Consider the following 13075-nt stretch of genomic DNA (forward strand, 5'->3'; position numbering starts at 1 on the left):
ACTTCGAAGATTCACCTTCTCTCTCTCTCTCCCTGCAGGCTGCTGCTGAAGAGAGACAGGCTGCTACCGTACTGCATCTGAGCTAGAGGCGTTGATTCCTCCATGGCATACGGAATATTCTGGGCATTTCTCTGGTTAGTTCTGTCTCCCCTCTGATGTCTAGGAATGTTTATGGACCGTCTATTTATTGTATATGGTGTCTTTCCATTAAGACATCTCTTCCACGATACCCCTTGCAGTATTTGTTTCCAACAAAAGTATAAGCTGTCCTTTTTTTTTTTTTTTTTTTTTTTTTAAATATTGTAAGCTTTAAATAAATCTAATTTCCATTTGGATGAAGTGTGACTGTTTACCCTTGATGAAGTCAACTGCTCATTCCCTCTCAGCGCTCCTTCTGATTAGGCTTTATGTAAGCCTGCATTTGCGTTACCTAGGTGCTGAAAGGAAGGGCAAGGTCCCTGTGCTTGGGGGGAGAGCTTCATCAAGGTCTTTGCAGGGCCACGTAGGCCTCCAAGGGGAGGCACAGAAGAAGACAGCAGGGGAAAGGCACTGCTGATCCTCGGGGTGCTGGGGATGCTGGTGCACTTTCCTTGTACACTGAATGGGTGTCTTTGCTCCTGGCAGTCTGGAAGAAAGACTACCTGCAGCAAATCCCTTTCCTCTGGAAGCATCTCCTCCAGATGGATATTACCAATGGTGAGTAACCAGAGGGCAATGTGACGGCTTTGTCCTCTTGGCAAGATCCTGCTCCCTTTGCATGCCACCGATTTACAGATGAAATGCCAGAGGAGGGAGGCTGCAGTGGTGGGAAGTTCTCCCAGACAGCTTGAGGAGGGCTCAGGGAAGGGGCTGGAAGAGATGTCTGTAGCCTTGACTCACAGACTCAGACCTTTAAAGGAAAAGAAAATTTCCGGATTTACAAATACATAAAAATACTTAAAGTAATTTGGCATCCCCAAGTCACTTTATTAACGTTAACATGGGACTGTGTTGAGGGATGGCCATCTCTGTATTGCAGCTGAAGAAACAGAAGCAGTGGTGGGGCCTACGCTTTCCCAAACCTGCGTTTTGACCACCCAGTCCAAGACACGTAAGGCCCCAATTACAGATATGAAATATTCTAGATCACTTGTTAAAGGCTGGGAAGAGTGCTCAGTACTCCTGGAAACCATGCTGGAAATCAAGCTGGGTACCTAAAATTAGTGAGGCTTTGGAAAAAACATAGGTAGGGTACTCTCTCAGAGCGATGCAGCAAAACAAAACAAAACTGAAATTAGCATTTAAAGTTTTTGCACTTCAGTATGGGTTACAGTTAATGTGTATTCTGGGCACCGAAATACGAAAAAGACTATCAATGTTTATCTTTACTGGATCAAAACATAGTACCGGTTTCAAAAACATTTATTAGGCTAATACATACATGGCATACTCAGAATTGCTGGTTAAGATTCTGACAGACTGGCTTTTGCACATTCATTTTTAACAAATGTATTAGAGTAATTTGTTTAGGAAATAGAAAAGGTAAGAGAGTACCTTTCACCTCCAGCAAAGGGAACTGAAAACGACGAGGTTTTGACTAGCAAGGGTGAGATGAGCTGAGGCTGTAGCTCCACCACATCAGCGGCATCGCATGATGGATGACTTTGCCCTTCCCTGCTTTACAGAGTATGGAAACAGTCATTGTCGTCCTGAGGGGCTGAGGAGGAAAGTTCGGTTTGAGAAGCTGGTAAGTGGCAAAGTAATAGGCTATCTTTTATTGCCGGCCTCCAGGAACGGCTGGAGAGCTTGGCCCTGCAAGAGCAGTTTCTAAGTTAGCCGCAGTGCAGTTTCTGAGGTGCAGTAAAAGCGTTTTTTAACCTTTCTCACTGTTATTCGTTCTCTTTCTCCAGAGGAAAAGGAGAAATTAGATTGAGCTGAGACTTACATCCACAGAATCACAGAACCATCTCGGTTGGAAAAGACCTTGAAAATCATCTAGTCCAAACATTAACCTCACACTGGCCTCCTCTCCTTGGAGGGCCCAAATGAAATCGGGTGAGGGAGTTTCGCGGTGCTTTTCTGGAACGGCGGGGACGACCCACCACGGGCAGGGCAGGGCGGGGCGGGGCGACCCCCGTTCGGCCGCGGCTGGGTACGGACCGGGGCGCGGGCCGGGGCCGGCTGTGACGGATCACCTCAGCGGCGGGGCGCGACCGTGGCCCTGTGAGCAGGGAGCGCAGCGCCCTGCCCGACGGCCCCGCCGCTCTGGGGACGGGAGCGCCCCGCACAGGTACCGGGGCCCCTCCGCAATGCAGGGGCCGCTGCGGGCGGCGGGCAGGGCGCGGGGCGGGGCGGCGGCGCGGGGCCGGGCGGCGGCGAGGGGCCGAGCGCCGCGGGGGCCCTGCGGGAGCGGCGCCGGGGCCGGGGCGGGGCCGGAGGAGGGGGGGGGGGCGGGTCCCGGGGGCTCGCGGCGCGCAGGCGGCCGCGTCCCGGCGACAGCCCCGAGAGCGGCGGGGCGGGCTGAGGCGGGCACGGCGGCGGCGGCGCGCCCTCTCTCTGCCCCTCGCGCGGCAGTGCGTCCCGGTGCCGGCAGCCGCCGCGGCGCTCAGGTAAGGACCCTCCCGAGCCCCTCGCCCCGCCGCCCCGCTGCGGGCGGGCCGTTACCGGCCGGGCGGGGGGCGGCGGGTCGGCAGCCTCGGGGCGGGGGGTGCCCGTCGGAAGAAGAGGAGAAGAAGGGACGGAACGGCCGTCGGCGGGGGTTGGGGGGGGGGGAAGCCCCGCGGAGGGGCGGCCGCCGGGAGCCTTTGGGTCGCGCCGCCCCGGGCCCGCGCGCGCTCCCTCAGCCGGGCGCGGGCTCTGACAGCCGGCGAACCCGGCCGGAGTTTGCAGCCGGTCGCCCCCGGAGCGGTGGCCGGAGGTAAAAGGGAGGGGGCGGCTCCCCGGTGACGCCTGGTTTGTCTTCATAGGGGCAGGCGACTCTCGCCAGCCGCCGGTAAGGGCTGTGAGCATCCCTAGGCTGTAAAACCCCTCAGAGGACGTAACCTCTGTCCTCTCCTGCCCCCACCCCTCAGCCCCTCTAAAGGGGTCTGTAAGGCTGAACAAAGAACATTGTGTGAGACAAGGGGGTGCGGTGGTTGGAAGCGCTTTTAATTTGCATCGGGGAGGGGAAAAAAATGAAAAATCATTCCCTGTATTGAATGGATCAGCCGCGGAGAGGAAACGACTGTGCACGGGGAGGCTGGTAACCGCAGTGAGGCGGTGGAGAACAAAGCCTTTTTATGTAAGAGAAAATTATGCAAAATGTGCCTCGCTTGAACTGCTGCAGGTACAAGCCGTGAGCATATGCACCTCTGCGGTGCCGTAACGTTGCGCCGAATGTGATCTACCAAATAAAGACTGCTTGCCTCAGTTTGTTGCGTATATGTTTGAGACACTAATTACGACCTGCCACTTGAATAAGATGTGCTTTATGAAACACCTTTGGGAAAGAAGGGGGTGTGCCGCATGCCGGGAGAATCGCTTTCTGTATGTAAGATACCGGCATCGTTTATTTCCCCGTGCTAAGCTGGAACTTTCAGTTTTCATCGAATAAAGATACTCTCCAATTTGTTGGTGGATTTTCATGTAGGCTTCTTCCTGATATCAAGTAGCAGGCTTTTACATACAAGTGGTCATTAACATAAAATCATGCATTAGAATAGGATGTAGACGTATGTATTTTGTAAGACTTCATTATTCTAGGTCTCTAGCACTCCTTTTCATAATTTGTCATGTCTTTGTGGTTGTGTCAATAAATCTTAACTCCATCCTTTCTCAGAAAAATAATTTGCTGTCCAGCATTTGCGCTGCTTGAGGTTCAGAAAACCTGTGCCTTTTGTTTTCAGAAGGGTTCTTCCTTGCCAGATTGAAGCACGTATCCTTTCTGTTCAGTTTCTTCCCCAAACCTTTGTTTTCTCTTGTTGAAAGAACTCTTTCTTTTCACTTGTGCTGGTTTAGACTTGCAGGGGTGTCTAGACTACAGATCCCATAGCGAATGCACCCGAGAAGAGTCTCGGCTGCAGAATATATTTATTTTCTATAGCTTCTCTCGCTTCCCTTCCAACTGGATGACGTGATCACAGCATCTCAGCCCTTGCTGGGAAGAGAGAGAAAATGTGCTGAGAGAGCATTACCTAGTGAAGTTACCCCCGCCATTACTTCATAGATCACTAAGAAGTGATTCACCAACAACGAGAGAATGGGCACCTTCCCTGCGTGTGCTAAAAACTCTTTTCAGTTAGCATAGAGTCCACTTAAGTTTGTGGATGGTGTTTCTGCAGCTAATGTTCTGGAGGTGTGATATGTAAAATGGAGCCCAGACTCACCCCTGTAGCACCTAGGGCTAGGAACTGCTGAATTCCTCACTGTGTATTTCATTTCGCCCATTTGCAAAACACTGATGATGCATTCAGCAGTGGGCAGGGCCCCAATCTTAATGTGGTATCAGTCTCCTGGAGCTCAGGCATTTACAGGTGAGCTAAACTAACACACTGAAAATAACCCCCCAGTGGCTTCGTGAGACTGTTCAGTGTGGAAATGAAACCTGCAGGTGAGCCCTGGTGCAGCAGGGCTCTGGGAAGAGGGGTGATTCCAGCAGTGAGGTGCAGTGGTGTAAGTGCTCGCTCTCTCTTCTTCTCATTTTTTACCTAAGAGACAGGATTTGGTTAACGGAACTTTACAGTTTGTTGCACCCATATTGCGCATTGCCTGTGGGTGTTTGAGAGAAGCCAAAGAGCTGTCATCCTGAGAATAAAAAGTTGCTGTTCTTCTGTGGAGAATTTTAGCACACTTTGAGCATGGAGGGCAGTTCGTTGTGCTCATAATGCAGTTTGTTACATAAAGCGGCATTTGCACCCTTGATTTAGAGATCTGATGTAATTGTTACGGTATGTTATGTCAGTACCCACTTAGCTGTGCTCTTTAAATATGTTCTGACAATAAAGCAAAAGTCATCATTTAATGACCCCCGAGGTGCTGTGCCTAGTTGTGAGTGATCTGATCACAGTAGTCCCTAAATGAATTGCTGCAGTCTGTGGATTAAGAATTCCCTTTGTTGCTGGATGTTTTTCCAGAAGCATACCTTTCCTTTCAGCCCATGTCGTGCTGCTTTCTGTATGAGTTACCGTTTGCTAAATGATATACCTGGATTCCTGGGAGGAAACACTTGCTATGCGTACTGACACCAGAGCAGGCTCTGGCCCTGTGCTTACTTAACATTTGTCTGAGCTGTGGAAATCACTAGAAATATCTGAACACAGAAATGGGTGGGTGAGGCCCATTGCAGACTCTGCTGGACTATTTCAGCTGTCACCCTCAAATGTGGCATGTCATGCACATGGGTTGGAGACAAGCTTGTTTTCTTAAAGGGGTGAGAAGAGTCAAAAAGAATTTAGGTTGTGAGGACTTCATGATGATGGCTTTCAGAAAGTTACCTCTTTATTACTACAAGCTCTACAAAGTCGCAAGGTACTGACAGAACTTGTAATGCAGCTGCAGCATCTGTGAGGTCTGAAATCTGAACTGCTGTGATGGGACAAATGACAATTAGCTTAAGAAAGGGGCAAAAAAAAAAAAGCTTTGATGATAGAGCTTCTCTATAAATTGTGGGTCAGTCCAAAGGCTATAGCACAGGCAGTGACTGTGCTGAGAACTAATCTGGTATAACCTTTGGCTCACAGCAAAAGAAAAAAAGCCCTTGGCTTTTATTTGGTTTGCCCGAAGAGGCACTCCTGCCTGCAGGACTTTTGTTGCCGAATTGAAGCCTTACCTAGAAAGGGATCAGGGAGTGTCGCAGTTAACATGCACATGAACGAGTAACAGCCAGAAATTTGGAAAGGTGTAGTATCCTGGGGTCCTAGGACTAGGTGACTTTCCAAGGTCTCTTCAAAACTGAATTGTCTGACGATCAGGATATTTTGTTCGTGTGTTACCTTAAAGTCCGTGTTTGTACTTGATGAAGTAGTAAAATTATGCATGTGCTGATACGTAGAATTGTTCCCTAAGACTCAAAGATTCTTGTTCTGGTCCATCTGGATTTATTCAGTTGTTTAAACACATGCTTAATTGCCCTTGAAAGTGAGCCTTAAGCATGATTAAAAGTTAAGCATGTTTTTAAATGAAAAGGGAATGTTTTTGCTGAAAAGGAAAAGAGTGTAAATTCATATTATCTGGACTCCATGGTGGAAAACCCTTGATGATGTTTGGTGGTGCCGAGTACCTCCAGAGAAAGCATGCAAATGAACAGTGTTCCATGGAATCACTATATTGCTTATCCCTCCCCAAACACACATGCACATGCTAAAGGAGAGTATGGGTGGGTCTTGGCATGTTTAGGGCTGGCGCTTTTTGTTCTGCTCTTCTGCTTCACGTACAGGTGTGCTGACAAGCAGCAGTTCTGTAGCGCATCTCAGCTAATAAGAAAAAACAGCATGAGACCGATTTCCATAGGGTGGAGCTGATTTAGAGGATTGGTGCTGGAAACAGAGGTGGTTTCTTAAGATATCTGCCGCAGTAGAGGAAGAGGCTTTTATTTCATAGGTAGGTTTAATCACAGGTTGTGCTACTAAACTATGGGAAGGTGTTTTAGAAGGAGATGCGATTAGACATTTGTAATTGCTTTCTAGGTATGGGAGGAAAGGACTGATGTATCCATGGGGTTAATTTGGATTGCTGTGAGCACATAGGTTGACTGTGCTAGCTGTTAAGAAGCTTTGAGGTCTTGATTGACCCATTTTATTTTAACACTAATTGTTTGCTGCTTTATTAAGCAGAAAAGATGAGCTAATGCTAGTACTCCTTATGGTTTTACACCCACTGCTGTTTTTCCCTACAGCAGTCGCACAGATGAAACGGATCTTTGTTCTTTTGTCTTGACTAGGGAGGTGGGGGGAGCCCATCATTCCAAATGATAACGAGACAACAGTTTCAGAATGCTGGTGTTTGTACTCAGTATCTTGCATCTTTGTTAGGGTGCCAGTTTGAAAGGAATTATGATGAAAAGGTGGGGCTTTGGCAACCTCAGTAATATAAAGATTTATCAAGCCTATTTGTTTCTATAATCTGCACGACAGGTTAGTGCTGGTTGACAGGCTTGACCCATGTTACAGTATACTGCATTTTTAAAGTGTGTTGTTTTCTTAACTTTCTGTGGTGTAATAAGTGTTTATTTTAGCACATGATGTCCGTCTTCTAGATGAAATATATGTATCTGTATGTTCATATAGTATAAGGGAGACAACGGCCCTATTACAACAAGCAAGAGTGTTAAGTGGAGAAAATCAAAATAACCGTGTTGAATTCATTGAATCTGCACCTGACTTGCACCATCTGGAAAAAAACAATGCCCCTTTCAGCTCTGTTTTGTCATTACTGAAAATGTGGGGTACTTTCCCCCTTCAGGGAAATAATCAATTTATACCTGTGAATTCCTAAGTTATGGATTTATAGGTAGAATTCAGGCCTCTGGCAAATTCTGCTCCTTTGTTTACAACTGGCACTCATGGGTATGGGGATCTGAGGAATATTTCTTGTCTCATGTTGGTCAAGCCCCTGGCAAGAAGAAGAGTTTTCTGTTAGTACTTCTACTAGCCGTAATGCAGTTAGATCGCAGTAGCTTCCAGTGAGTTGAGTCTATGAAAACTTATTTTTCTGTTTGTGAAATTTGTAATTTTGTCCCCCCAGGGAGATTTAAATTAAATTTCAATAGCTGTTTGCAAAATTAGCTGTATTTAAAGCGTGTGCAGCCTCTGGATAAACAACATTAAAAAAAAAAAACCCAAACCAAAACCAGCAGTCCAATCATACCAGCTAACTTGGCAGCATTTAATTATAAGACCTATTGATTCAATTAACCCTATGTTTTCACTTTATTTTCTGGAGCGAATGATAGGGTCTGATTTCTGGTTTAAAACTAGGAGCTGTCAGTTCTATTTTGAGGAACGTACACTGTCTGTTAGAACAGCTGCTTCACCATGCAGAACTTGATGCTTTTCCTGAGGTTCTGATCTTGGCTGAACAAAGTTAGAAGATATCTCAATGAGAACACAGGGTAGGAATATTAAAAAGGTTCAGAACAGAGTTAGCGTTATGCTTTTGAAAACTCCAGCCTTTGCCCAAATTTCATCCAGAGATGAACACTAGAAAGTGCTGTGGACCTTCAAAAGTGACCTGGGTGCTTTACTGCTGGGCCAGAAACCTGGATCTGCTGTCCATGAGCACAGATCTGCATTGATAGGCCCCCTTCCCTGCATAGCTCAACCATGGTGTTGTCCAGGCCATGCCTGGAGGAACCCCGGCTGGGTTTGAGGTAGACCTAAGTCTCTCTCTTTTTTGTTCTCCTCATTTTCTGTAGAAGGTATCTGTATAACTTGTTAAGCCAGTGTAGGCGACTGCAAGGTGCCAGACCTTAAGTGCAAGGACCCCCTTAAGCTTTGGGAAAGCTCAGAGACTGAGTGGGACTGTGAGGAAAGCCTCTTTTCTGTGTTTGCTGTGAAATGGGCTGAAAGCACGTGTTCAAAATCCTCTGATTTTAAGGAGGATTCAGGTCTGGATCTGAATTCTGGTTAGCTAAAACAAGCTAACCAGCTCTTTTAGTGCCAAGTTAGTCTGTTTTCTGCAGCAGCCTTTCTGTGACCTCCAGGTCCGAGCAGAAAGATCTGATGCCCCCATGGGGAATTTGTCTGGACTCTGGGCTGTACGCTGCAATGCAATGACTCCCAGCGCTGACATCCAGAACTTGCTAATGTTAACATGATTCCACTGTCCCCTGGCTGACTGGAGGACAAAGAGACCCCACAGCCTTTTAAAGCCCCTGTCCTCTTCTTGCAGCTGCATCTGCTTCCACGTGAGTCGGTAAGGTATGCTTGAGCACCCATTCCTGTTCTGGCCATGTGGTATCACCCAGAAAGTAGAGCTGCTACCTTTGAGCTCCTGTGGCTATGGCTTGATTAACAGCAGCTGTATGTTCATGTGTAGGGTGCCTCTCTTGGACAAATCCCTGTCTGCTGGTGCCTGACATGCTTTTCAGGTGTCTCAAGCTGCTGTTTGGTGGTTGTGTCGCAGGGCGTGGCGGGCAGGCAGGCTGCGGCTCCTGTTTGCAGCAAGGCCATGTGCATGCAGTTAGGCATTTGCTCGCTTCCCTTGAGTCACGCTGAAATCAATACTAGCTTCTATTTCCCTCAGCAATTAAAAAATTAAAAAATGTTCAAGAAGGCTGAGGAGAAAATCCAAGGGCTTCAAAAAGGAGAGATGCAGGGGTGGAGTTGAATGATTTGCAAAGGAAAAGGAGAGTAGAGCTTGCTCAAGGGGTGGTTTGGGTGTTCTGTCATTCACATCCCATACCGCTTGTCAACCTGTAGCTGGGGTGGGAGGGAATTGGAGATGAAGCCAGGTGTGCTGGCCCTAAACTGCTTCCTCACCTGCAGAATTACCCAGCCCTCCTTCATTGCTCCCCTGCATGAGAAAATACATGATGCAGGGAGATAGCCATAAGAAGAGGAGGGAGATTTCTGAATTAAGAGGGTCAGCTCCTCCAGATCTGTATCAGGTTTGTTCTTGATTTACACTGATTCAGTCAGGGCAGAGTTTGGCCCTGAGCTCTTCACAGGCTGGCAGTATGCTCAGAATATGCCAGGGAGTTAGTGTCTGTGTTGCCAGGAGTCCAGAGCAGACCTAGCATTTAGGGTTGCAGCTGTGTCTGGAAAGAAAGTGGCAAGTTAGGTTTTTTTGTCCCCATCCCCATCTTTTCTAACATGATTGATTTGATGTCCTGTAAATAAAACTTCCCCCAAGATAATGATGAAGAAACCCAAAAATCAGGAGGAGGGAAACTATATTTCTTTTTGTTTAGGGAGATAAAATATGTATATTTCCTGGAGTAGTAAAGGGAAAGTTGGCAAACATATGTGAGAGAGTAATTAAAAAAAAAAAAAAAGAAAGAAAAACAAACAAAACTCTCCGGGGGGCGGGGCGCGGGAGGGGAACAGTTAATAATGTGATTCATTCCAAAGAGCAAGGGATAGAGTGTGGTAAATAAGAGCTTTCAGTCCATGTTGTTGTGCAAAGTTAAGCTTTTCCGGGTGCAGAGAGCTGGTTGTGCTTCTACGACAGCAACATGTTGAATGTAAGTATTTCATATTACCCAGTGCTATCTGTTACAACATATAATGAATTTATGTCTAAGGCTTTGAATAAAAGGCATTTTGTAATATGACAAATTAATATCTATGATTTTATATTCCACTTAGTTTGCCAAAATTAGCAGCAGTGACTTATAGATAATACTTACAGTCCTTTAGGTTAGATCATTTTAAATGGCATTCTACTAGTGTTGCTTAAAACGCTGTCAGTAGTTTGAATGCAAGATTAAAAATACTCCTAAATGTGCCTTTCAGTATGAATAATTGAGAACTTTTTTTTGTGGAATGCATTTGGGGAAAAACCAAAAAGGTGTAGTCAAATTGCATTCACTTAGAACGATCTCTACTACAAAACTGTTTCTATGGGCAAAAAAATAATTCAGGCTTTTTTTTTTTTTGCCTTCACTTGTTTTGGTCCACTGTACATCACTGTTAACAAGTGGAATTACTAACATGTTGCAAAGCTTTAACTGATAATTACTGGCACTCAGAAGTTAGAAACACATTTTCTCATTTTACCATATTTATGCTATTGATTCTTCAGATGCCTGAATGGTTGCGTGTTTGTTTAGATGGTAAAGCTGGTATCAGGATACCACCACTGACCTGCATTATTACCTGTAATTACCAAGAGGCACAGAGTTAATCAAGCCTTTCCCATCAGCTGTCTCTGCAGCTCCCGAGTCCATTTAGAGACTGACTTTTGGGAGACTGGTGACTTGTGCCAGTGCTGCCAGTATTGCTTGATGTGCATGAAGCTGCTGTAATCATGGTAGTTTTCTGTTCTTTGGTTCATATGGACCAGGTTGTCTTTGAAGCCCTTATCATAAGCTCAGGCTTTGAGACACTGATAGTTAAGTAGTATCTGCTGAAACAATGCCTTATGCCTTGCTTTGAAATCTCTTTATGCACTTGATTCTACTTCTTGTCTGGTAGCACAAATGAATATGTACACTGCTATTTATGAAAGAGTAGCCCTTGATTGTAACTAATTTTTTTTTTTTTTTTAAAGATACTGACAATGGCAGAGTTTAATTGGTGGAAGGTGTGTACCTTCCGGAGACAGCAGATGAAAATGCTGGTTTTAAGGCAGATGCTCCTTTTTTGGGTGGAGTCATGAATTACCTGTTTTCTTCCAGGGACAGAGCAACATGGTGATGGTGAAAGCTGTATTTAGAGTGACTTGTTTACACTTTGAATTAGGTGGTTTAGGACTGAGGTTTTTTTACAGCCTGTTACAAGCAGGAGGAGGGAATAAATACTTGAAAAAAATATTGGGCAAACCTAATGTTTTTCATACTTCAGGACACAAAGCTATGTTTACTACTAGGATCAGAAAGAAGTATTTCCTTGAAGACGTGGTATTGCAGAGTTGGCATTATGGGTCATTCCTCTGAAACACCTCTGACTGTGGTCACCACCAGGTGATTTGTTTTGCCCTTACTGTTCTGCCATTCTCAGGTGAATTTCAGTTCTGAGGTTTCAGTCATTTGGAAGATCTGAGTTATTTTTGTTTCTAATTCATTTTATATCCTGATGGAAATAGTTCATTTTTTCTGAAAAGGGTAAAATTTTCTTCTGTGTTTTAAGCTATTGCAAGGTCAGCCCCAGTGTCTTTGCTTATTCCAGTGTGCAGTGGAGTAAGCGATCTGTTGGTGTTCTGGCATGAGCAAGAGAATGAGTATTTTAGATGTAGTGTGTTTTTGTGTTTTCTCTGGCAGGGTTTTGGTGGCTTTCTCTCACTTGCCTAAGGGAGAGGGAGGGTAAGTAAATGTGGTGGTTTGACCTTGGCTAAATGCCAGGTACCCACCAAGTCGCTCTATCACTTCCCCCCCCTTCCCCTTTTTTTCTCAATAGGGCAAAGAAGGGAAAGAAAATAAGATAGGAAAACAAAACAACCCTTGTGGGTAAAACAACAGCAGTTTTAATATAAGCAAAGCGAAGCAAAGGTCCGCGCGCGGAAGCAAAAAAAGAAAACAGATTTATTCTCTACTTCCCATTAACAGGCGATGTCGGGCCTTCTCAGGAAGCAGGGCTCTGATATGCGTAGCGGTTGCCTCGGAGGACCAAGGGTGACCCCACCCCCTTCCTCCTTTCTCCCAGCTTTATACTGAGCAGACGTCATATGGTATGGAATATCCCTTTGGTCAGTTCGGGTCAGCTGTCCTGGTTGTGTCCCCTCCCAAGATCTTGCCCACCCCGTCCCACTGTGGGGGGGGAAATGTCAGAAAGAGCCTTGGTGCTGTGTAAGCACTACTCAGCAGTAGCCACAACACCAGTGTGCTATCAACACCCTGCCAGCTCCCAGCATAAAACACAGCACCATGAGGGCTGCTACAGGGGAAAACCAATTCTGGCTCAGCCAGACCCGATACAGTCTCCACCCCTTATTCCATACCATTTACGTCATGCCCAGGTCCCACATAACACTCATTTATTCATTCCGTAAGCTTTCTTCACTCCTCTAGATGTTCAGTGACTTGGCTGCCATCTGTCAAGGTGGATGTTCAGGACAGGAGCAGTATGTTTGACTGTTGGACTCCAGCACCGGCTAGGTTTGGGTCATCATCGCATGTATCTGGTTCACTCTTCGTCGTTCCTACTTCCTCCATCACTTCCTGCAACATACAACTCAGCTCACAGATTATTTCCCCCCCAAGGTTAAATCTCCTTGAGGCACACATTGAGTAGCCCCATTCTCCCGCATTACCCACCAAGTACATCCAGGTCCCTGAGCAAAAACAATCCCACGAGTGGGCTTGCCTTTTCCCAAGGGAGGAGCAATCCATACTGCCTTCCCCAGCCATTTCCCTGTGTGTACTACAGGGACCTTATCTCCTCCCACAGTATGAAGGGGTTTTGTTTGGGCAGGACCAGGACGGTTAACAGATCCTCTGGTATTAATTAGCCAAGTGGCTTCT

General features: G+C 46.3%; 1 protein-coding gene across 19 annotated transcripts in view; it reads left to right on the forward strand.

Moving 5' to 3' along the window:
- The first annotated feature begins 2457 nt into the window (after positions 1-2457).
- MAP2 (microtubule associated protein 2) overlaps positions 2458-13075 on the forward strand; it is a 242021-nt gene continuing 231403 nt past the window's right edge. For all 19 annotated transcript variants that reach the window (XM_074829675.1, XM_074829674.1, XM_074829688.1 and 16 more), the window contains exon 1: positions 2458-2588. The gene's annotated coding sequence lies outside the window, so the exon portion shown is untranslated. The remainder of the gene's footprint in view (positions 2589-13075) is intronic.

The sequence above is a fragment of the Strix aluco genome, chromosome 6 (assembly GCF_031877795.1).
Source record: "Strix aluco isolate bStrAlu1 chromosome 6, bStrAlu1.hap1, whole genome shotgun sequence".
In the NCBI taxonomy this organism is placed as follows: domain Eukaryota; kingdom Metazoa; phylum Chordata; class Aves; order Strigiformes; family Strigidae; genus Strix; species Strix aluco.